Consider the following 24,617-nt stretch of genomic DNA (forward strand, 5'->3'; position numbering starts at 1 on the left):
TATATTATTGGAGCACCATTTTAATTCCTGACTGCTCCACTTCTGGTCCAGCACTTTGCTAATGTGCTTGGGAAGGCAGTAGATGATGACCCAAGTACTTGGGCTTATGCTACCCACGTGGGATTTCTGCTTGGAATTCCTGGCCTATTCTAAGCTGTTGTAATCATGTGGGGAGTCAACCAGTGGATGGAAGATCTCTTTCTCTCCCTCTCTTTCTGTCACTCAGCTTTTCAAATAAATAAATAAATCTTACAACAACAACAACAACAACAACAACAAAAAGTCCCTGCCTAAACAATGGTTGGAGGGAGGTAATCAGTGTTCCTGGTTACAAGAATATAGTATTTATACAGTACATATTTCTAAGAAGCTCAAAACAGCCATGTTTTGCATGTTAAGTTTGTAAACAGGAGTAAGCATTTAGCTTCGCCATTAAGATGTCCAAGTCCAACACTGGAGTACGTGGGTCGGAGTTCCAGCTCTGGCTCCCGATTGTGGCTTTCTACTAATGCAACCCTGGAGATAGGAGTGATAGCTCAAGTAATTGGGTTCCTGCCCATGTGGGAGACTGGCATTGAGTTCCTAGCTCTTGTCTTGGACTCCAGCCCAACAGTAGAGAGCTTTCTCTTTGTTGTTCTGTCTCTCTTTCTTGTCTCTCTCTGTCTCTGCCTGTGTTTCCCTGACTCTCAAACAAATAATTTTTTAAGAAATTTTAAGAAAAGTTTGCATCAAACCGCCCCTGCCTGTTTGATGAAGGCTATTTATTTACCTTGCTTTTCCCTTAATGGGGGCAAAGGCAAAGGAAAGAAAAGAATGTGTGACTTGCCCAGAGGCATGTAAAGTTTCAACACTGATCCAGTTCTTCTCCACAGCCCATTATAGTACAGTGCTCTAAAAGATTAGATGAGAAAATTGGCATTAAGAATCTCCAGCCATCTATCTCCACCAGACAACACAAATCTATAGAGTTTGGGGCTGGTACACAGTAGGTTTAGCTGATGCTTTCTATGTTGGCATCCCATGTGAGCACCAGTTCAAATTCCAGCTGCTCCACTCTGATCCAGCCCCCTGCTAATGCTCCTGGTAAGGAAACAGACGATAGCCCAAGTACTTGGGTCCCTGCCACCCACATGGGAAACCTGGATGCAGCACCTGGCTCCTGGTCTCAGCCTGGCCCAGCTCTAACCGTTGTGGCCATTTAGAGAATGAACTAGTAGATTAAAGATCTCTCTTGCACTCACTCTTTGTCTCTCTCTCTCTCTCTCTCTCTCTCTCTCCCTCTCTAACTCATTCAAATAAATAAATAAATCTTTATTTAAAAGTCACAGGGCTGGCACTGTGGCATAAGCCTCCAACTGCGTTATCGCATTTCATATGGGCACCAGTTTGATTCCCAGTTGCTCCACTTCTGACTCAACTCCCTGTTAATGCACTTGGGAAAGTCCTTGGGACTCTGCATCCATGTTGGAGACCTGGAAGAAGCTCCAGGCTCCTGGCTTTGGCCTGGCCCAACCCCAGCCATCGTAGCCATTTGGGAAGTAAACCAGTAGAAGGAGGAGATCTCTCTCTCTCTCTCTCTCTGAATTTCTGCGTTCCAAATAAACAAATAAATCTCTAAAAAAAATCCTGGTGTTTGAACATCACCTAGGGCTTTGATAGTTGGTTAGGAGATATCCAAAGGAAAACAGATATTGTCTATGACCTCTGGGAGTGAAGACCATAATTCATTAATGGAAAAATGGACTAATAGCAGAATCTAGTTGCAGGATCTAGCTTGAAAGATAAGCACTGCGGAGATTCTTAAATCCCAATATGCAGCATTAAAGGGAAGAAATCGGCCGGCGCCGCAGCTCAATAGGCTAATCCTCCGCCTTGCGGCGCCAGCACTCCGGGTTCTAGTCCCAGTCGGGGCGCCGGATTCTGTCCCGGTTGCCCCTCTTCCAGTCCAGCTCTCTGTTGTTGCCCGGGAAGGCAGTGGAGGATGGCCCAAGTGCTTGGGCCCTGCACCCCATGGGAGACCAGGAGAAGCACCTGGCTCCTGCCTTCGGATCAGCGCACTGCACTGGCTGTAGCACAGCAGCCATTGGAGGGTGAACCAACAGAAAAGGAAGACCTTTCTCTCTGTCTCTCTCTCTCACTGTCCACTCTGCCTGTCAAAAAAATAAATAAATAATAAATAAATAAATAAAGAATGTATCATTTAGGGTTCTTTATTGCATGGAATAGTGACTGAAGCAGAAAAGAAATTAAGTGTAAGCATAAGCAGAGTAGAAAGGAAGAAGGTAGAAAAGAACAGATAAAAAGCTTCAAGATGTGAAGGAGACTTTAAGTAGCCCAGTCCAAGCACCATGACTGTCATGATTCTGTTCAAGAGCCAAAGTCCTAGGAGAATGACTCTAACTGTCTGGTCCCCTTGGCTCTACGGGGCAGTAACAGGAAGGATGCGGTGGAAGAAACCCCTAAGGAGCTCTCAGTCTTAGGAGGGGCTGAGCCTCTGGCTTTAACATTTTCTGTGACTTCACCAGTAAGTAATCCCTCAAAGTGCTGAGGTGCTATCAGGAGGGAGGAATGTCTGAGGGGCTGCCAGAAGATGGCAAATTTCCTTTACTAGCAATTCCTGAGATAGGAATTCAGCAGACAGGAAATCCCTGGAAATACATCAGGGAAGAGTTATGGAGGAAGAGGGACTTGAGCTTGTCTAGAATCTTCATGGCACTTAATTAGATGGAGTAAGATGAAAACTCAGGACTAACTCACCAAAAGATGAGGCTAGGATGCTAGATATCATTATGTTCAAGAAATAACCAAAGCCCACTGGACCTACAACAACAATAATAATGAATAAAATGTCTTCAGCAACGTGAGTTTCTTTGGTTGTCAGACATAAGAAAACACACCAGTGAAGAAATGAACTGAGTTAGCTGAGAGGTAAAAGGTGAAGGTTTTAAGTATGAGCAAATTAGCTCCCTGGAGAGTGTGGAATGAGTTGATAGATTTGTACAGTGTACAGTGTTGTTCAAATGTATCCTACTGCTTGTACGAAAAGAGTTTTCCTTTAGTTTCAGCAAGTCCTGCCATAAGACAGGCACTCGGGTCCATCATTTTTTGATTGCTTTGACTGCTTATATTAAAACACAGCATTCGGCCTTGACATCTCTTGGGCAGAAGGAAAATTTCCCTTGTAGCACCTTTTGCTACAGTTTAAGTCACATTATAATGTTTACATATACATAATGCTTTAATGTTTACCCATTATTTCATAAGTCTGAAGTCGACTGGGCCCTCCAGAACTTCTATGCTATACCGATGACTTGCCCAAGACAGCAGAAAGGGTCAGCCAGCTGGCCGTATTTTTCTCCCAAGTCACACTTCAGGAGGAGGACACAAAATGTTACATCTGTGTAAATTTCAGTAATCTGCACTCTCCTAGCATCCAAACTGAGTTAAATAACCAAATAAACATTGTATCTTTTTTACAGATTATCATGAAATTCCTCTGATTCAAAAACTAATACAACAGCTCTTGCAAGGAAAGAGCCATGGAGAGCGTGTGTCATCAGCTCACAAATATTTACTTAGTTCTTGGCTTTGTGCAAACTCTCCTTCAAGACAAGCCAGCCCCCATGGCCGTGAGCCTGGGAAAGCCATCAGAGGTGGGCTGGACAGAGAAATGAGGAAGAAGCATGAGTGGCCAACAGAGATTCTTTAAGGATGAGGAATCCAGGGGATTGCTCGAAGGGCAAGGCCAGAAAGTAGGAAGAAGCAAGGAATGTATGCAAATTTTCTCTGAAGAAGCTGAAAGGAGAGAGAGAAAAACCTGGGAGCAACAAGGCTCGAATGGGAGGGTTGCAGCAGGGTGGTGGGGAAGTGAACTCTGGAGCGTGAGGAGTTTCCTGAGGCTTGCTGTGAAGTAGTACCCCCAACGGCAAAGAGAGGGACACTAAGGAAAGGGCTGGGCAGGCTGTCAGGTCTGGGTGAACAGCAGCCGTAAGAAAGCCCAAGAAATACTGTCCTTCATAGAACTCCAGATCAAACCAGAAAGATAAAGCACCAACGTTTGAAAAGCCAGTTACTAGCACAGGACAAAGAACCAATAACAAACAAAAGAAATTACTAGGAGACATAGAAGGTCAAGGAAAGAAGAGACCATCCGAGGCTAGGTAGCCTCTGAAAATTGCACTCAGGAATGACACAGACCACGAGAAACATACTTGTGGCCCACATTTCTTGCCAATTGGCTTTGAAATGTAATCCCAGGCTTAAAATTCACATCTCAATTTATCACCCTTGGGGAATGTAGCTCTTTAAATTTGTATTTCTTTTCTGGATAACTTCTCTAAAAGCCAGTGTAAGTACAGATCTGTGCAGTTTCATTTTGCCTAATTTCAAGTAGATTGAGAGTCTCTCTTCCATGCATGGCACTCTACAATGTGCTAAATGAATGGACACTAATAAGGCACAGACTCTTGTCCTCAGGAAACAGAATTATTCTGGAAACATAGGCATGCGAACAAATACTTAGAAAGCAAGGTGGAAAAATCCACAAGAGGGATAGCATAAACACTAAGCGCAGGGAATTAAAGATGGCTGAATTGGGTATAATCATACTAACTTAAGCTGCTAGGGGATATGAAACAAACAAAGGAAAGACTATGTTTCCTTGGGTCTGACTGATGGAAATTTTGGGCAAAGAAGCAAATAAAATAAAATAGTAACGAAGACTCCATGGATCAAGAGAAGAGAAGACAGAGATGCGGCTGTAGCCAGCCACGTGAATCAGCCAGCTGCCAGCTGGGAGCCACTGTCTTACCATGCCAAGGCAGGAAGAAATTGCCAGTGGCAGTTTTAGCTGAGAGGGAATTCCACAGTCGCCCACTGACTTCTAGTTCAGCCTGGAGTGCTAGCTGGGGTCTGAGCAATGGCCGGGCTTACAGCAAGGAAGCTGGGTTGCTCTCCTTTCTTCCCTGTGCCCACTGGCACAGAGCACCTCCATTCTGCTCCTGCCAGCTCGGCAGTCAGAGTCAGGGAAATGTGTGGGACAAAGGACAGATTTCCTGCATCCTGCAACTGTGGGCATTTTGGGGTATTCCCCCCAAAGCTACACTCATGCTACTCTACGTAAGCCCATGGTATTTGCCTAAGCTTCTGGGGGCTGACACCAGAAGCATCCCATGAGAAAAAACCTGCCTCATTTCAGGCTCGTCCTGCTAGGCCCATGCTGTCAGGGTGGTGGGGTGACGACGTTCTTTGACAAGAAGCACCACAGACAAGTTTTGGTGAACATGTCCGTTTATTAACAATCAATCACACACTTTTAAACAGCAGTTAGAGGGGGCATAGCTAGCTCAGGGAAACACTAATCCTATAGGATAAAGCCAATATTGGTGCTGCTATGCTTCTCCAATCAGCTTGAAGGTTACGTAGCCTATGTAGCCTTCCAGGTGGTCCTTATGGGTCTGGGCCACACCCAGGAGCTGATACAAGGTCCTTCAACAGGAAGCAAAGTTAGGCGAAGTGTGCCTGGGGCTCTTGCCACCTGCCAGCAGTCAGGTCACAGAGTCCTTCCTGGGAGGCATGGTGTGCCATGCCCTCGTAGCCTCCTGCATGGGCAAGGCAGGCAGACTCCCAGCCAGGCACAGGATCACCCACATCTCCCCACTGTGTGCACTCTATCAACAGCCAAAATCTCAACCAGCAGAGGAGCCCGTTGCTCAGCAGATGTGACCCTGCTTGGCATGGCGTGGAAAAAACAGAGCAATAAGCCACAAGCCACAATAACCACTGCTGCAATAAGGCCACGAGTTTCCAACAAAGCCTGTAGGAGCTTAGGCCTGGGGTCCTTTCTCAGGTCTGGCCCACAGTAAGAAGTGAAAGTAAGCCACCAACCAGGAAAGCAAAAGAAAAAGCTAGGGGGATAGAATCACAAACAGACCAGTTCAATGGGGCAGCCACGAGGGGCAAAAGGAAATCCATGTGAGGAGCTCACGACCTTGCAGGGGTCCCTAGAAGGGGAGGGAGATACGCTCTCACCTAGCAGAGAGGGACCGGGGGCTCAACCAATGGGCAATGCCTGCTCATCCATCAGGGAGGGCCCCAACCTTGCCTACCTTACGCGTTCAGGTCCCTGTTTGTGTGTCAGTTGTGGGCTCATCCTGCAAGACCCACACTGTCAGGATGGTGGGTGATGGCGGTCTTCAACAAGAAGCACCAGAGACAAGTTTTGGTGAACATGTTCATTTATTAATAATCAGGCATAAGCTTTTTTAAATATGTATTTTATTTATTTGAAAGACAGAGTTACAGAGAGAGGTAGAGACTAGAGAGAGGTGTTCCATTCACTGGTTCACTCCCCAGATAGCTGCAATGGCCGGAGCTGTACTGATCCGAAGCCAGGAACCAGGAGCTTCTTCCAGGTCTACCACATGAGTGCAGGGGCCCAGAGACTTGGGCCATCTTCCATTGCTTTCCCAAGCCATAGCAGAGAGCTGGATAGGGAGAGGGGCAGCCGGGACTAGAACCGGTGACCATATGGGATGCCACTGCTTCAGGCCAGCACATTAACCCATTGCACCATAATGCCTGCCCCAGTCAGGCATAAGCTTTTAAAGGGCAGGCAGAGGGGGCACAGCTGGTTCAGGGCAACACTAATTCTATAGGATTTTCTTTTCAGTGAACATTGATGTGTGTGATCGCGTGCCTGGATGGGAGACTGCCTGCCTAGCCCATGCACAGGACCCCCCACATTCCCACCATGGAAGATCTGGGTAATGAACACACTATACCATGCATCATCAGGAATGTAACAATGTGTTCTAAATTCCTCAGTGATACTGGAATCTACCTGGTGGACACAGGGAAGAACCTATTCATGTGCCACCTCTCTGGACTTATCCTCTCAGAGTGAAATCTCCTGAATACCTTGTAGTAACCCTGTAGGACTCAAACAGGGTACATTTCACATCCTCTCATCCTAGCACTAGGGCTGTTGGTATTATAAGACTCAGCAAAAGTTCAATTCTCCTAGCAGGACCCGAGTAGGGGTTCATCTGTATCACATAGTCCTAGAACCACAGTAACTGATGCTAAAAACCATGGCATCACTCAGGCTTACCAGTAGGACAAGGGGAAGCCACCCTTGTCTCCCTCAGATCAAGGCCCTGGCTATCACATTTTCCAGGGAAACTAACACTGAATACTCTGTGGGCCAAAGATACCAACTCAAGGAAATCCTAATTCATCTCAAAGGCATACTTCTATCCCTATGAACTCCAGCAGACTAGACCACTGTGTCACTTATAGACACAGCTGACACTGATAAAAACAAAAGAAATCACTCAGAGACTATACTGGTCACACCTACAACCAAAGCCAAACAACAAGCCAAGTGAAACCCTGCATTCCAGCTAAACCACCAAGTCTTCTCCAATAAAACCAACTCCATAAAGAAGAAGGAACTAATACACTAAATAGGCAGATGGCAACATAGGGACAAAAGAGACATGAAGGCAGGATAACCCAAGGCCTCTGAGAACACAATAATCCTCCAGAATTAGATCCTGAACTGAAGGAAATCCATGAAATGACAGATATAGAACTCAAAATAATGATTACAATTACTCAATGAAATTTTAAAGAATACAGATACAAAGATTAAAGAAATGAGGAAATCAATGAGTGACATGAATGAAAATATTATTAAGGAGCTATAGCTCATTAAATAGAACAAAATAGAAACTTTGATGATGAAATCTTCAATCAGTGAAATAAAAATTATGATTGAGAGCTTTCACAGCAGAATAGAACAAGTAGAAGAAAGAATTTCTGATCTCAAGGACAAGAATTTTAAATAACCCAATCAGACAAAAATAAAGGGAATATAATTTAAAAGAATGAAAAAAGTCTACACAAAATATGGGATACAATTAAATGACCACATATGAGTATTATTGTTATTCCTGAAGGAGAAGAAAAGGAAAAAGACATTGAGAACCTTCTAAATGAAATAATAGTTGAAAATTTCCCAAGTCTTGAAAGAGACATGGTTATCCAGATACAAAAATCTCAAAGAATTCCAAGGAAACTCAACCAAAAAAGTCTTCTCCAAGGCATATTGTCACCAAATTGTCAAAAGTTAAAGGCAAGAAGGAATCTAAAAGACAGTAAAAGAAAAATGTCAAGTTACATATAAAGGAAAACCAATTAGATTAACAACAGACTTAGCAGCAGAAACTCTTCAGACCAGAAGAGAATGGGATGATATATTCAAGATCTTAAAAGAAAATAACTTCCAACCAAGAACATTATATCCAGTGAAGCTATCCTTTAAAAGTGAAGGTGATGGCCAGCACTGCGGCTCACTAGGCTAATCCTCCGCCTGCCGCACCGGCACACCAGGTTCTAGTCCCGGTCCGGGCGCCGGATTCAGTCCCGGTTGCTTCTCTTACAGGCCAGCTCTCTGCTGTGGCCCAGGAGTGCAGTGGAGGATGGCCCAAGTGGTTAGGCCCTGCACCCCATGGGAGACCAGGAAAAGCACCTGGCTCCTGCCTTCGGATCAGCATGGTGTGCTGGCCGCAGCACTCTGGCCGCAGCGGCCATTGGAGGGTGAACCAACGGCAAAGGAAGACCTTTCTCTCTGTCTATCTCTCTCACTGTCCACTCTGCCTATCCAAAAAAAAAAAAAAAAAAGTGAAGGTGAAATGAAGCATTTTCCAGGTAAGGAAAAACCAATAGAATTCACTGCCTTCAGGTCAGCCTTACAAGAAATTCTGAATGGTGTCCTGTGTTAGAAGTAAACATGAAACACATGTCACCATCAAATTCACTAACAGAGCAGGTAGAATCCTTATCCAATCAACAAAATGACAGGTCTTAGTTTTTATTTAGCAATACTAACCTTTAATGTAAAGGGATTAAATTCATCAAACAAAAGACTTGGGTTGGCTGAATGGCTAACAATAAAAATTCAGGACCCCACTATATGCTGCCTACATGAAACTCACTTCACAAACAAAGACACACACAGACTGAAAGTGAAGGGTTGGAAAAAGATATACCAGGCAAATGGAAACACAAAGCAAGCAGATGATATCCTGATATCAAATAAAGCAGGCTTTAAATTAAAAATTGTAAAAAGAGGTAAAGAAAGAAATTATATTCTGATAAAAGGTTTGATTAATCAAGAAGGTGTAACAATAACAAATATATATGCACCCAACACAAGACCATCCAGATATATACAGCAATTACTAATAGACCAAAAGGGAGAGATAAGACTCCAATACTATAATAGTGGGTGACTTCAACACCCTACTCTCAACAATAGACAGATCATCAAGGAACAAAACAATAAAGATACATCTAAGTTAAAACATATTATAAAGGAAATGGACCCAACAGACATTTACAGGATATTTCATCCAATATCTACAGAATACATATTGTTCTCATCAATACATGGAACATTTTCTAGGACATTCCACATATTAGGCCACAAATCAAGTCCCAACAAATTTAAAAACATTAAAATCATACCATGTATCTTTTCAGACCATAAGGAAATAAAACTAGAAATCACCAAGAAGAGTAATGGAATATTCATAAATATTTGAAAATTAAAAATGCTACCAAATGATCATTGGGTCATTGAAGAAATAAAAAGGTAATCAAAAATTTTCTTGAAATAAATGAAAATGAAAAGACAACATCTCAAAACCTGTGGAATACAGCAAAAGCAGTATTAGGAGTGAAGTTTACAGCATTAAATGCTTATATTTAAAAAAACAGGTAAATGTATCAAATTAAAGATCTAATGATGTACTGTGAAGACTTAGAAAATCATGAACAATCCAAACCCTAAATCAGCACGAGGTGAGAAATAATAAAGTTCAAAGTGGAAATAAATGAAATTGACACTAGAAAAATATAAAAGATAAAAAAATTAAAGTTGGTTTTATTGAGAAGATAAACAATATAGATAAACCTCTAGCTAGACTAACAGAGAAAATTCAAATAAATAAATTATAGATGAAAAAGGAGACATTACAAGTGACAGCACTGAAATACAAAGGATCATAAAAAAACTACTCTAAAGAACTATATGCTAGTAAACTAGAAAGCCTAGAAGATGGATGAATTCCTGGATTCTTATACTCTACCAAGATTAAATCAAGAAGATACAGACAACCTAGCCAGATCCATAACAAGCAATGAGACTGAAGTAGCAACAAAATTATCCCATCAAGAAAAATATCTGGGGCCTGATGTCTTTACTACTGAATTTTATAAAACATTCAAGCAGGAAGTAATGCCAGTCTCTTGAAAGTATTCCACAATATTGAGCAGAACAGAACTCTGCAAACTCTCTTTATGAGGCCAGCATTACTTTGATACCAAAACCAAGCAAAGACATGACATGAAAAGAAAACTACAGATCTATATCCTTAACGGACATAGATGCAAAGATCCTCAACAAAATACTAGCAAATTTAATTCAAAACTACATCAAAAACATAATATAAATGGTCAAGTGAGATTTCTCCCAGAAATGCAAGGGCGGTTCAACATTCTCAATCAATAGATGAAATAAATCACATCAATAGAATGAAGCAGAGAAAGCATGTGATAAGATTCAACACCTCTTCATGATAAAAGCTCTCTACAAATTAAGTATAAAAGGAATAGTCCTCAAATTTATGAAGGCTATATATGACAAACCAACAGCCAATATCATACTGAATGGAGATAAACTGAAAACATTTCCTCTCAGATCTGAAACAAGACAATGATGTCCACTTTCCCACTCTTATTCAATATAATACTGGGAGTTTTAGAGAAAGCAATCATGGAGGATAAAGAAATCAAGGACACCAAAATGGAAAAGAAGAAGTGAAATTATCCATGTTTGCAGATGACATGATGTTGTACATGAGAAAACCTAAACACTCCATCTAAAGCTGTTGGAATTGATAGACCAATCCAGTACAGTTGCAGGTCCCAAAGGTTTTTTTTGTATGTTACTGATGGAATCACAACAGAAACAGAAATCAAAAAAGCAATCCCATTCACAATAGCCACCAAAAAAAGCAGATATTTAGGAATAAATTTCACCAAAGAAGTGAAAGATCTCTACAATGAAAATGATCTAACGTTGATTAAAGAAATCATCAATCACTCAAAAAAATGGAAAGATATTCCTTGGTCATGGATTGGAAAAATCAATATCTTTAAAATGTCTATACTACCTAAAGCCATCTACAGATTCAATGCAAATTATTTTTGCAACAAGTTGTTGATGTTGGTCAAATACTCAGCACTATAATGAATACCTGGGATCACCAATGGATTAGCCACAGTCCATTCTTTGGAATGATTCATATTTTATGTCGGGGAAGATGTCCATCAGACTGGGAACCAAGAAGAAATATGCTTATCATCCTGAGACTCCAGCACCAAAAGTATAAAAAAAAGTTGCAAAATGGGTGCAATTTGGTATCATTGTAATGAATGGCTTCTCAATATATGACCTGATCCCAACATCCCTTCCAAATGATATGCAATCTTCTTAGGGATTTTCATGAACAGAAATAATCCCAAACATCTGGCATTTAAACAAGAATTCCTATATATTACTCATCAAAATAAGGACTCCCCACAGCACAGACTGCATGCTTTGGCAGAGGTGAGGCCCAATTCACAGTGGCATCAGCCTTGCCTTGCATCAGCCTTTTGGATTCTGACAGAGGCCAAGATGTAGACATGATAGTCTACAGCTCCCACCCATGGAAGCTGCTCCAGGTTCTTAGCCTGAGCCAATCTCTTGAAGTTTCTAAAGAATTTATAAACCACCACTCATCAGTAATCTCTGGCCACTAATTTTACCTACTCTATAGGGGTTGTGGGAGGACTAATGAGTTAATAACTTACAGGATTTAGAACCTTCTGCTATATGAGAAGTATCATGCAAGCAATAATAAAAATAATCATTATTATTATTATTCAGCTGTCAGCCCAAATGTATTATGAAGTTGCTTTTTTTTAAAATTTATTTATTTACTTGAAAGTCAGAGTTACACAGAGAGAGGAGGAGAGGCAGAGAGAGAGAGAGGAGACAGAGAGAGAGAGAGAAAGAGAGAGAGAGAGAGGTCTTCTATCCACTGGTTCACTCCCCAGATGGCCGCAACTGCCAGAGCTGCACTGATCCCAAGCCAGGAGCCAGGAGCTTCCTCCAGGTCTCCCAGGTGGGTGCAGAGGCCCAAGGACTTGGACCATCCTCTAATACTTTCCCAGGCCATAGCAGAGAGCTGGATCAGAAGTGGAGCAGCCAGAACACAAACTGATACCCATATGGGTTTCTGGCACTGCAGGTGGCACCTTTACCTGCTAAGCTACTGTGCCGGCCCATAATTGCTTTTCAAATGATAAGCAAGTAGGAGACAATAGGGAAGTTAGTTCATAGACTGAACTTGAGACATAGCGAAAGTGTACAATTGACTGCAAAATTCCATTTTTTTAAATTCAAAAGCACATCTGTCCCTGATTATAAAAACAGTGATCATGCCCTCATGATTAGGATTGGCAAATGCCATTTGTGTGTTTGTGCACTTGCTGCATGTGTGTGTGTGTCTGTGTGTGTGTGTGTACCAACTCTTTATAGCAAGCCTATGGACAGCTATAGCAGCCTACAAGCACATTTTAAATATTATGGGCAGTATCTCATTTTCTCCAGAAATTCATCTTCTCATTTCTCTTATCCACGCTAATCGTCACGAGGTCTTTTATATTCCTGTCTAAAATTCCAAAATGGGAATGATATTTTGAACATGTTTTCTAATATATTTCTTTCCACTTATTTTACAGTTCCCCTTAAAACCATTCTATTATTACAGGCCGGCGCCATGGCTCAATAGGCTAATCCTCCGCCTAGCGGCGCCGGCACACCTGGTTCTAGTCCCGGTCGGGGCGCTGGATTCTGTCCCAGTTGCCCCTCTTCCAGGCCAGCTCTCTGCTATGGCCCGGGAGTGCAGTGCGAGACCAGGATAAGCACCTGGCTCCTGCCTTCGGATCAGCGCGGTGCGCCGGCCGTGGCGGCCATTGGAGGGTGAACCAACGGCAAAAAGGAAAACGTTTCTCTTTGTCTCTCCCTCTCACTGTCCACTCTGCCTGTAAAAAAAAATTATATTATTATTAAGAAGAAAGGGGGAGGGCATAAGTGCCGAGGCAGAGCGAAGGTTATGACCCAGGGGTTGTTCCCTTCAGATATGAAAGGAAAATATAAATCTCATCCAACACCATAGAAAAGACGTTGAGCAGAGAAAGGGGGAAGGCAGTGGGTCAAATCTAGGTGTCTGGGCTCTTCCTGCCACCTTTGAGTTAAATCTTAGTGTGAAAAGGAAGTAGTAGGTGTTCCCAAACTGGTTTGAGTGATACTTTCTTCTCAAGACAGATGCTATAGGAAGCTGTTAGATTCCTTGAGAAGATAGAATTTGGGCATGCAGCCAAATGCATAAGGGAGATATCCAAGCAGCTCTTCATGGCCACAGATAGCATCTAAAAGTCCCATTTGGCAAGTCCAATTAGGAGAGAACGCTACAGAGACTGGTGGGGCACTATGGGATTGTTGATACTGTTCATAAACCATGGCTTAGACTTCAGCAACGGGGGTTACCATGATGCGACCAAACCAGATGAGTTCAGTGACATTTAGCAGGTAGTAGCATGGTACCCGTGGTGAGAAAAAGCAGAGGACTTCTCAGAGGGATTCTGTGAAAACCCTGCAACGTCCACAACCCACTGCCCAACCTCTGCTGCCTATACAAACTCGCCCTGTGATTCCTGTGAAGAGGGATGATAGAAAAGCTCTCCTAAAAAGGTTCTGATTGGGACTTTGTACTCTCAAATAACTATTTGAGAGAAGCCCGTAGAAATGCATAGATTGGCCAGCGCCATGGCTCACTTGGTTGATCCTCTGCCTGCAGTGCCAGCATCCCATATGGGCTCCAGGTTCTAGTCCCAGTTGCTCCTCTTCCAGTCCAGCTCTCTGCTGTGGCCCGGGAGTGCAGTGGAGGATGGCCCAAGTGCTTGGGCTCCTGCACTCACATGGGAGACCAGAAAGAAGCACCTGCCTCCTGGCTTCGGATCGGTGCAGTGCCAGCTGTGGCAGCCATTTGGGGAGTGAAGCAACGAAGGAAGACCTTTCTCTCTGTTTCACTCTCTCTCACTGCCTAACTCTGTCAAATAAAAAAAAAAATAAAATAAAAATAAATGCCACAGATTAAGTAATTTTAAATTGATGAGATCCATTTCTCTACCATCAACAAAACTGAGGAGTTGGAAGCAAGATGAAGCTATCTGTGGAAAATTAAATAATATGTTTTTACATGTCTGGTTGAAAGAATTCATCTAGGGACCAGCACTGTGGCGTAGCAGGTGAAGCTGCTGCCTGCAGTGCTGGCATCCCATATGGGTGCCGGTTCTAGTCCCGGCTGCTCCACTTCAGATCCAGCTCTCTGCTATGGCCTGGGCAAGCAGTAGAAGATGGACCAAGTCCTTGGCCCTTGCAACCACATGGGAGAAATGGAAGAAGCTCCTGGCTCTTGGCTTCGGATCAGCCCAGCTCTGGCCATTGCCGTCATTTGGGGAGTGAATCAGCAGATGGAAGATCTCTCTCTCTCTCTCTCTCTCTCTCTCTCTCTGCCTCTCTATAACTCTGCCTTTCAAATAAATAAATAAATCTTAAAAAAAGTAAAGACTACATCTAGATAGCTGACAGTTAAAGTGATGGAGTGTCCAAATTTTCTGGGACAGCCAGTATGACTCAGAAATAGTCTCTGCCATTGTACTCATAGGTTTTATTTGCACTTAGGAAACAGAGAGTATCATCCAAAAAGTGTTATTATTTCACAAATGGTTAATTTTTTTTAATAATCTTCTCACCTAAAAGAAACTATTGCTAAATATGTAGAAAATAAATAACATAGGCTTCTCACACTACGCAAAACTTCTCTTCCAACAAAAGGTTACTCCCACTTGCTTTTGAGAAAGAAAATTTTTCTTTTGGCCTCTGACCAGATAAAATCTACTATATTGCATATACAACTTGTGAAAATAAGGCAAGTGCCCAATAAAAAATTACAGCCAAAGAAAACCAGAGAGAAAATTATTACAAAATCAAAAATTAAAACATCCACAAAGTCTAATAGAGTAGAATAGATCTTAAAATGGAAATCTGGATACAAAGAAGTATATTAAAGAGCCTCTGTTCCTTTACCAAAGACAACATCATCCATATCTCTCACACCAAATTTGTTCCCAAATCCCAGAAAAGCCTGGCTTTTTTCCAGGCTGGAAATAAATCTACTTTATAATAGTGCACATTGCTGTAAGTGGAGCAAAAAATAAATAGCTGCCTATTTACCTTAGGTCAGCATGAAAATCTGAAATTATGATTGCAAAAAAATAAAACTGCTAACTTGATAAAACATCATTTCCTTGTTAATGGAAAAATGCAAAATGAAGTAAAGCAAGTTGTTATTTTACAATTTTTAAATCAAGGCAGCAGGGGCAAGCACTTAAACTAGTAATTAAGAGGCCTACATGCCGTACTGGAGTACCTAGGTGCACTTCCTGACTCTGGCTCCCGACTCCAGCACCCTTGCTAATGCAGACCTTGGAGAGCAGCAATGATGGCTCAAGTGATCAGACTCTTGCCACCCACAAAAGACTCGGACTGAGTTCCTGGTTCCAAACATCCCCTCATCCTAGCTGTGCCCCAAACATTATGAGCACTTAAGTAGTAGACGAGAGAATGGAATCTCTCTCTCTCTCTTTCTCTCTCTATCTCTATCTCTCAATCCCTTTTTAAGTAATTCTAGTGAAAATGTGAACTTTGGTGATGTTTCACTCATGCAAGTGCACTCACTACTGATGGCCTGTAATATCTGAGCAAGTAATGTATCAATAGTTAAGAAGAGCCATAGAGAAGTCCCCAATCTCTAAACAAGAGCACTGTAATCCTAATCCTGAATATTTTCCTCAAAAAAGAATTTTAAAAAACAAATAGCTACATGCACAAAGATATTTACTGCAATATTTTCTATATAACCAAACTAAACAAAAAAATGAAAAGAACTAAATACCCAAAATAGGTTTATGATACATTAACATAATATTCTGCTCTCTTGAAATTACTTACAATGCAAACCACATGAAAATATGGGACTATGTTTGTTATATAGTTAAAAGGAGAAACAGAATATCAATCTGAACATCTCTGTCAAAAGATGTGAAAATGTTTGCATGCAATATGAAAATAATAAACACGGCTTTATTTGAATAATGAGGCTCTCTTGTTTCCTTGTTCAAAAGCACTTTAATATTACTTCTGTGATTTTAATAAACAAACTTCCTTCCTCAAATGTGTATTTTTAAGAAAGGTCTTTCAAATGCAATGTGGCTGTGATATAAATCCAGATGGAAAAGTCACAATGTATTTGAAGAATTTTCTTTCAAATGTGGACAATTTAGTGATTTAAAAAGAAAGAGAAGTAAACCGGCTGGCATGTAGAGCACTCTCTGGAAGAAGCCCATCTCACAGCCACTATTTCTTCAATAAGGAGAGGCCAGGTGATAGAATTTCTGTGTTTTGTTTCAGTTTTTTTTTCTTTTTGAAGGTTTCTATGTTAACTATGGAAGGTGTGACATTGAAACAATAAAAAACAGAAAATTCACATAGGTTAGCTACTCTACAGAACTGCCAAATCTGAGAAGAAAAGAAAACAGCTGCTTTGACAAGACGTAGAAACTAAATAAGATTCTCACACCTAAGAAATTAATGCCCCCACCGAAAGTACCCATAGGAGCTTTTAAAATCAAAGTTAAAAGTGACTTATGGGTAGCCATGCATTGGACAGAGCCCAGGATTTGAAGGTTAAAGTGTTTTCGAAGGAGAGAATGGAAACCAAACTTAATTAAGTAGAGATGAATAGTAAATTGAATTTAGTGCTCAAAGGTGCATTATACTTTGGAGTTGTACTCTTTAAACAGCATAGTAGAGCAGAAAATGGGCGAAACCAGGTGTCTGAAGATTGGGTGCTAATCACAACTCTGCCACTGCCTGATGGTCTCAGAGAGGGAAAATCTTAACCTCTCTTATTTTTGCTTGTGTTTTATCTGAAAAATGGAAGGAATTAGGTTACATTGCCCAGGTCTGCCCCAGGACAGATCCATTTCTGATGGCACTGTTTACAACACTGGTACTAGATGTTTGGGCAGTTAAAGATCCTTTCAAAGAGGGTTGCTGTTAATGGATATTTCGCAGGGAGTAGGTCTCCATGAACAAAGCCCTCCAGCTCAGATCACCAGAAATGCACCGATATTGACCAAAGTTGGGCTTATTGTCCCATTGCAATGTGGGAGACATCACACTACAGGGTGATACAGAAGTATCACCGTGAGGGGTCTAAGAATGACCTGGTGTTATGGTTTGGGTTTGTTAGGGAATTTAAAGGAAGACAAGAAGTATGTTGTTGTTTTGTTTTTAATAAGGTGCTATGATGAAGTGAGGTAAGTCTTTCACTGAGTCTCTTATTAATATTTTTTTCCTAGTAGACAGGAGAAACAGTGAAGCTAATGCTATAATTGGTTAAAAAAAAGAAAAAAAAAAAGGAAGAAGTGTTCACTCCTAGCAGCACAGCTAGTAGAATGCGTGGGTCCTTTGGTTTGGTTTAGATCGTGCTGTTTCTCACTGTGTTCAAGCATGTTTACAGAGTGATTCTGTTTTTATCTTGCTCCATTCATGATCAGAAAGAAGTATTGCCTGGTATTGATATTCTGTGAAATTGTTTATATCCGGCAGAATCCATGGTTCATCTAGATGTTACAGCCAGACAGCTCCAAGCTGACAGCAGTCGGGAAATATATTTCTTTCTCACCATGAAAAAAATAATTAACTCCAGGCATAAGTAATTAGCTCAGATGCCAGAAAAGGAGGCCTTAGGCTGCAAATTATTGAAAGGTAGTCAATCTATAGAGCTGAAGCCCTAGGAAAATGAGCCAGAAAACAAGTAATAGGTATTGACTTGGAGAGGGAGCAAAAAGACAGATATATGAGCAGATGACACAGGATAATGCTAGAACAAACTCCTGGAATACAGAACTTCCACCAGGTTGCTCCTTTTATGCACAGAGCTGGTAGGGATTATTACTAGGAAAGATTTTTAAAGGGATTAACCTTGGTCAGACATAGTAATATTATCAACTATTTCCTAGCTCTACAGTTTTATGAAACCTTTCTCTAAGTGGTATTTTATCTTAAAGACAAAACCGATCGATGTTTGAAATAACAGATATAGATCTATTTTAATAATCATTTAAAACACAATCAAGCCATTATACGATGTACTCATTCAATCTCTGAATTGTCTATTCATGGATCAAGAGACTACCATTGCTTTCAAAAATATAGACATACTACACTTGCTCTTATCCCAAAGGCTGAGAAGTGATAAAAGTAGAGACATACTATATATATTGTTTATACATGGGAAAGAATATGCATTTCAGATTATATGGAACCTTTCTGGTTTTAAAGAATAAGAACCACTTCCAGAATAGGGTATCTGCTCACATCAGAGCATGAAGTCTGATTTTTTTTTTTCAAACATTAAAAAACTTGCCTTGCCATTGCAGATCTACTTAGTGATGCTGAAATTCACAGTCCATAATGGTTAATTGGTTACACATTCTGGTAGGCATCTGTAGGACAGGAGTTGGAGAACACTGAAAAGTGTTTAAACAGCACGTGCTGCGGCACAAAGCCTCTCCACCATACATCTCTGGATCTCCTGGGGTTTATGATGAGATTTCCATGACATTAGACACCACACAGGCCTATCAGTATCCTAGGAAGTCCCCAGCAGTTTTTGGAAGTTGCAGCAGTATTCATAATTGCCTGCAGAATGACAGAATAGAGCCGGTGTTAGTTCCAGTAATTAACTTTGCAGCACCATGGGCAGGAAACCCCCTGCAGAGGGCATCAATAACTCTGTTCCTCAGGGGGAAGTCTTGCTGGTGCCCGGGTATAGCTGTGACCTTTGGCAGATGGAGTACTATTCGACTATCAGGAATATCAGGCAAATAAAAACAATAAAAGGAAGGCAATTTGCTAAATGAAATCTCCATGAGCTGAACTGCCTGTAACAATCCATCAGAACCTCTGAGGATCACCCAGGAGGATTTTAGCCACCTCCATAACTCCAGCTCATCGTGCAATACCCTCTCCCTCTTTTGAAAAATTTTCTGTCTTAAATATACAAGGAGTAAATAGAAATGTATTTGGTCTCCATCCATTTAGGGCCTTATTTCCTGGTCTCTGCTTTAAAACTGTATGTATGAGTGTGTGTGTGCACTTGTATCTGTGTGTATTCATATTATATGTGAAGGTATGCCAAAAGGTTTATAGAAAAATGAAATTGAAAGATAGTGAAAACCATGCATCATTTTTTCACAATATGAATTTTCCATCACTTTTTGAAGACCTTGTATATATACAAACATACATATATTTATTTATGATTTAACACACATTGTCATTGTTATCTGATCACAATGAAAAAAAACCACACACACACATAAGAATGTTTCCCTCTCAGGGAAAACCTCCATACAACCTTTTATAAACAAAGTTCTAATGGAAAAGAAACCACGTCGTTATGAGCCATTTAGACTTTCTTAACACTCGCATTTCCCTGCTGTTATTTGTACCTCAATTCAACCTGTACCACCTCAGCGTCCAGTGACGGGAACATTGAGCTTTGGAAAATTGCCAAACATTGTAACAGCTCCCAGAGAGTTATGTGGGGCTCTTGAGGGATGACTTTCTGCACTGCACGCTCACAATCAGTGCCCTGCACCCAAGAGTGTGCCTGTCCATGAGATGCCACGTGGGGGTTCAAGGCCCTGGTTCCCATGCTGTGTTGCATGTCAGAATCACCAGAAGACATGTAAGAACCTCACAAAACCCCTTCCAGAACATTTTCATTAGAATCTCAGCTAGTGGACCCTTCATCAGCACTTTCTAAGGCTCCCCAGATAATTCTAAAGTGCCAAGTTTGAGAACCAATGGTTTAGGAGAAGGGAAAAGAACAAATCTAACGTCAGCAAACATCTCATTACTGTGACTCAGTTGAAACAGAGCCAAGCTAATTCCCAAAGATATTTTAGAGCCAGTCACCTCTCAGAATGAGGGAGGGGATCAAAGGACCCTCTGCAGTTTCAGCAGACACTGCATAGTGCTACAGTGCGTGCAGCTGCTGCACTCTGCCATGGGCAGACCAGGACTGAGCAAACCTTTTTTGCCAAACCAAGAGAAGAGAAGACACTGAGAGAAAGTACAGGAAGGGCTCTCTCTGAGCTATCTGCACCCCAAGGGACATGACTTCCAGCTCCCTAGGCCCATCCAGATCCATGATAATAAAACCACCTTCCGAGTGTGCACAGAATCCCAAGTCAGAACACTCTTTCCCAACTTTTCTGGACCCTTCCCAACTGTTCATCCCCATTTACTGCCTCTGGTTGCAAGCCTTTTGTGGGTATCAGGGAGAAAAGTTATGATGACAAACAAGCTTTGACATCAGAGAACGGGTGTGTGAGGACAACCAGGATACAGACATGGGTGACTGTGATTCTCTCTGAAACCAAAATTTGCTGTACACTGCAGCCCACTGGTAGGACTCAATTCAGAGTTATATATTCCAGTCAGTGTTAAAACTTATGCACATACAGGAGAGTACTGACAAATTTGTTTTTATACCTTATTATTTAGTGACTTTCCCAGTCTGTAGAATCTTAGGTTACAGGACCCTAGCTACTAGCTCCATATCTACTTTTCAGGTTTTTTGGCTCCTCTATTCCTATTTAGATGGCATAAGCATGGTTGCCCAGAATATTTTAATTTTTTAATCTTAATCTTTACTTATTTATTTCTACTTTATTTGAAAGGCAGAGAGACAAGGAGATTGATAGAGAGATCTTCCATCTGCCGATTCACTCTCAAAATGCTTGCAAGAACTGGGGCAGGGCTATGCTGAAGCCAAGAGCCTAGAATTCAATCCATGTTTTCTATATGGGCAGTAGGGACCCAAGTTCTTGAGCCATCATCTGCTGCCTCCCAGGGTGCAAACTAGCAGGAAGCTGGATCAGAAGCAGGGGAACTGTGATGCAAACCAGGCACTCTGATGTAGGATGCAGGCCTCTCAAGCAGCACATAATTGCTACACCAAATGCCTGCCCCTCAAAACATCTTCTATTTAACACTTAACAAACATTCAATAAACAGATGAATTATAATGATATCTCTTACCATTGTGGTATTTATACAGGCACTTTCTAAGCACTTTACATATGCATATATTAACTCACCTAAGCTTCATTAGGTCCTAAGGGATGCTAGTATTAGGCCCACGCTACAGTTCAGGTTTGTGATGCACAGAGCACAAAGAGGTTAAACTACTTGATGAAAGTCAAAGAGCTAGAAAGAAATCACAGGACTAGAAGAGCTGCGATCCCAAGCCAGGCTTGTGACTCTATCCATTATCTCTTTGTGAAGAATAAATGAATAATGAAGACTTTTCCTTACTATTGACTATCTCTTCCTTTAGACCACATTGATTCCTAATGTTTTGCTTACTGTTCCATGCAAAATATATTAAATATTTGGCATTGACATAGCAGCGATTGCTTCTGACTGTTGTGTTCCACTGTGACAGTGGTGCAGAACTCACCACATCAGTCCCCCCATGGAGACCCAGGTTACTTCCAGCTAAAGCTACAACAGCAAGTAGGGAACATTATAGTTTGCATTTGTCTCCTGTGGGTTTTGTAAGAGTTTCTGGAAGGTCCAGGCAGGAGTAAACCACACATTTAGGCTAATAAACATGACACACATCATCAGTCCACTCTACAAGAGTGCTAGAAGAGTTTACACTCTGGACAACGGTGCATGAATAAAAGAGTGCTCTACAGGGTCTGTAACCAGGCAAAACTGAACAACCAAAAATAATCTAGAGTCTTTCTCGTTTTTGAAGTTTTATTATTTATTTTGATAGTAGACAGAGAAAAACAGACAGAGAGAGCTCCCATCCACTGGCTCACTCTTTTTTTTTTTTAAGATTTTTTATTTATTTATTTGAGAGGTAAAGTTACAGACAGTGAGAGGGAGAGACAGAGAGAAAGGTCTTCCGTCCATTGGTTCACTCCTCAATGGCTGCAATAGCTGGAGCTGTGCTTTTCCGAAGCCAGGAGCCAGCCAGGTGCCTCTTCTTGGTCTCCCATGTGAGTGCAAGGTCCCAAGGACCTGGGCCATCCTCCACTGCTTTCCCAGGCAAGAGCAGAGAGCTGGATTGAAAGAGGAGCAGCCAGGACTCGAACCGGCACCCATATGAGATGTTGGCACTCCAAGCAGAGGATTAACCTACTGCGCCATGGTGCCGGCTTCTGACTCACTCTTCAAGTGACCACAATGGCCAGTGCTGGATTGGAGCAGAAGCTGGAGACCAGGAATATAATTCAGGTCTCCCAAGTGTGTGACAAGAACCCAGCCATTTGAATTATCACCCCTTAGTCTACACTGACAGGAAGCCTTGAGTCAGGAGCAGAGCTGGGTATGTAACCCATGTATCCCAATACAGAATCTGAGCATCTTAAATGGTGTCTTAACTGCTAGGCTCAACATTTCTCCCTAATTTAGAGTCTCTTATTCTCTAATTGCCATGATTCAACCTAACCCCTTTCTAGTGTAAGCCAACGTTCTTAAGAATTGTTGCAATTATTTTTACTCTCACTAATGTATTACATACCATTAATACCACATTCCAAATCCCCCAGTTATGATTTTAAATATAACTTCACTCTGTGAATAACTCATAATGTATAAAAGCTACCATGTGTACTTTTGTTTTCTACTTGACAACTCAAAATTAAAATTGAAACTGTAATACATCTATAGCTACAAAGTGCACAAATATGAACTTGGCAATGGTGCATTGCTCAAGAACAACCTTAAGAAATATCAGTATTTTGGAGTTTAAAAGCATTCTGGGGGCAGCAGCAGGGAAGAAAAAAGAATAAAAAGAAATTTTACCCAACATTCAAACCACCAAGAATGTGCTGGCCAGATTCAGATTGTTGGCAGGAAAAGATTTTTATAATTTCTTTTCCATAATTTAGCTTAGCTGGATAATTGCATTTAGAAAAATAAGAGAGTAACCACAGATGTGTATGTAATGGAATTTTTAAAAATATAGATATACCCCTCATGGAAATAAAAGAGGTAATAGAAAGCTATCATTATCAACTTTAGAACAAAAGTTGTATTCACTCCAACCAAAAGAATAATTAAAATCAGCCAGGAATACATAGAATGCCAATGTTATCTACTTGTCATTTTAGAAAACTAGGTTGACAGCTGTATACCCTTCTCATCAACAGTGAAAAACATTTCTGAGGAACAGATCAGTTTCCACAGGTATGGGTAACAAAGTCTTCCTATGCAAGCCAGTTTCGCCAAAGAGTTCCAAACTCTGAAGCAGCAGCTTTGGGTAGGATGATTCTTGGTTCTGCATAAAAAGCTGAACAATCTGGGAATAGCATCCTGGTAATCACATGTGTACAGGCTTTGAGGGGTATCTGAGAAGCTGTTACATTAATTATATGATCCTGGGACAGTCCTGCTGCTCCTTCTGAACGTTCCATAGGAGAAGCTGTGTCCTTGCCTTTTCTGGCTTCCAGGGGCCACCTGTACTCCTCCACTCTTCTCCCTGTCAATGATCACAGCCCTCTGACCTCTGCTCCCATCATCACATCTCCTACACTGATCCTCTGGCCTCCCTCTTTGATTTATAAAGTCCTGTGGGATTCATAAGACCCATCTAGATAATCTAATTCAACAGACCTACCACAAGGCACATAATTTAATATCCGCTAAATCCATATCATGTTACGTTTTATATATATATATATACACATACATATATATATAATATTGTATTTTGTACATATCCATAGGTCCTAGGGAGGGGGACTGGACCTCTGTGGAGCCACTATTTCAACAACCTTCTTAGCTGTGTGGCCTTTAGCAAGAAGTAGTCTTGCTGGACCTACATTTCTTTATCTCCAAAATGAGAGCTTTTTATTATTTTGAGATTGACTCAAACAATGAAGTTTCAGTATGCAGGACAGGTTCTGACTCACAGAGCAACTTCTTAATAACTGTAACCTATAACACTGAAGTCAAAAATAAAATAACAGCAAGAAAAATGATGCCATGCCTTGAAGATTTTGCGATTCAAACCATTTTAATTTTTCCATTGTTCACACTTGAAAGACGTTTTTATGATCATATATGTCACTTGATTTCTTATAGCTATAATTGGAACAAAAGATTATGTCATAAGATGGAAGGATTACTTAGAGTTTTAGTAATGGGTTAAAAAGAGCATATGATGGAAATGATTGAGTGAACCATGCCTCAGCTTGAAAGAAAACTCAAAATTGGGAAATAGAAAATATAAGAGGACTTCAAAAAGTTATTAAAAAAGAGAATGCACAGATAAGCTTATTTTAGT

General features: G+C 41.2%; 1 long non-coding RNA gene across 9 annotated transcripts in view; it reads right to left on the reverse strand.

The window, feature by feature from the left end:
- Positions 1 to 18,335: 18,335 nt before the first annotated feature.
- The window catches only part of LOC103348885 (uncharacterized), a 233,644-nt gene continuing 227,362 nt past the window's right edge, over positions 18,336 to 24,617 (reverse strand). For all 9 annotated transcript variants that reach the window (XR_011387097.1, XR_011387095.1, XR_011387091.1 and 6 more), the window contains one exon: positions 18,336 to 18,946. This is a non-coding gene — a long non-coding RNA (uncharacterized lncRNA). The remainder of the gene's footprint in view (positions 18,947 to 24,617) is intronic.

The sequence above is a fragment of the Oryctolagus cuniculus genome, chromosome 3 (assembly GCF_964237555.1).
Source record: "Oryctolagus cuniculus chromosome 3, mOryCun1.1, whole genome shotgun sequence".
NCBI lineage: Eukaryota > Metazoa > Chordata > Mammalia > Lagomorpha > Leporidae > Oryctolagus > Oryctolagus cuniculus.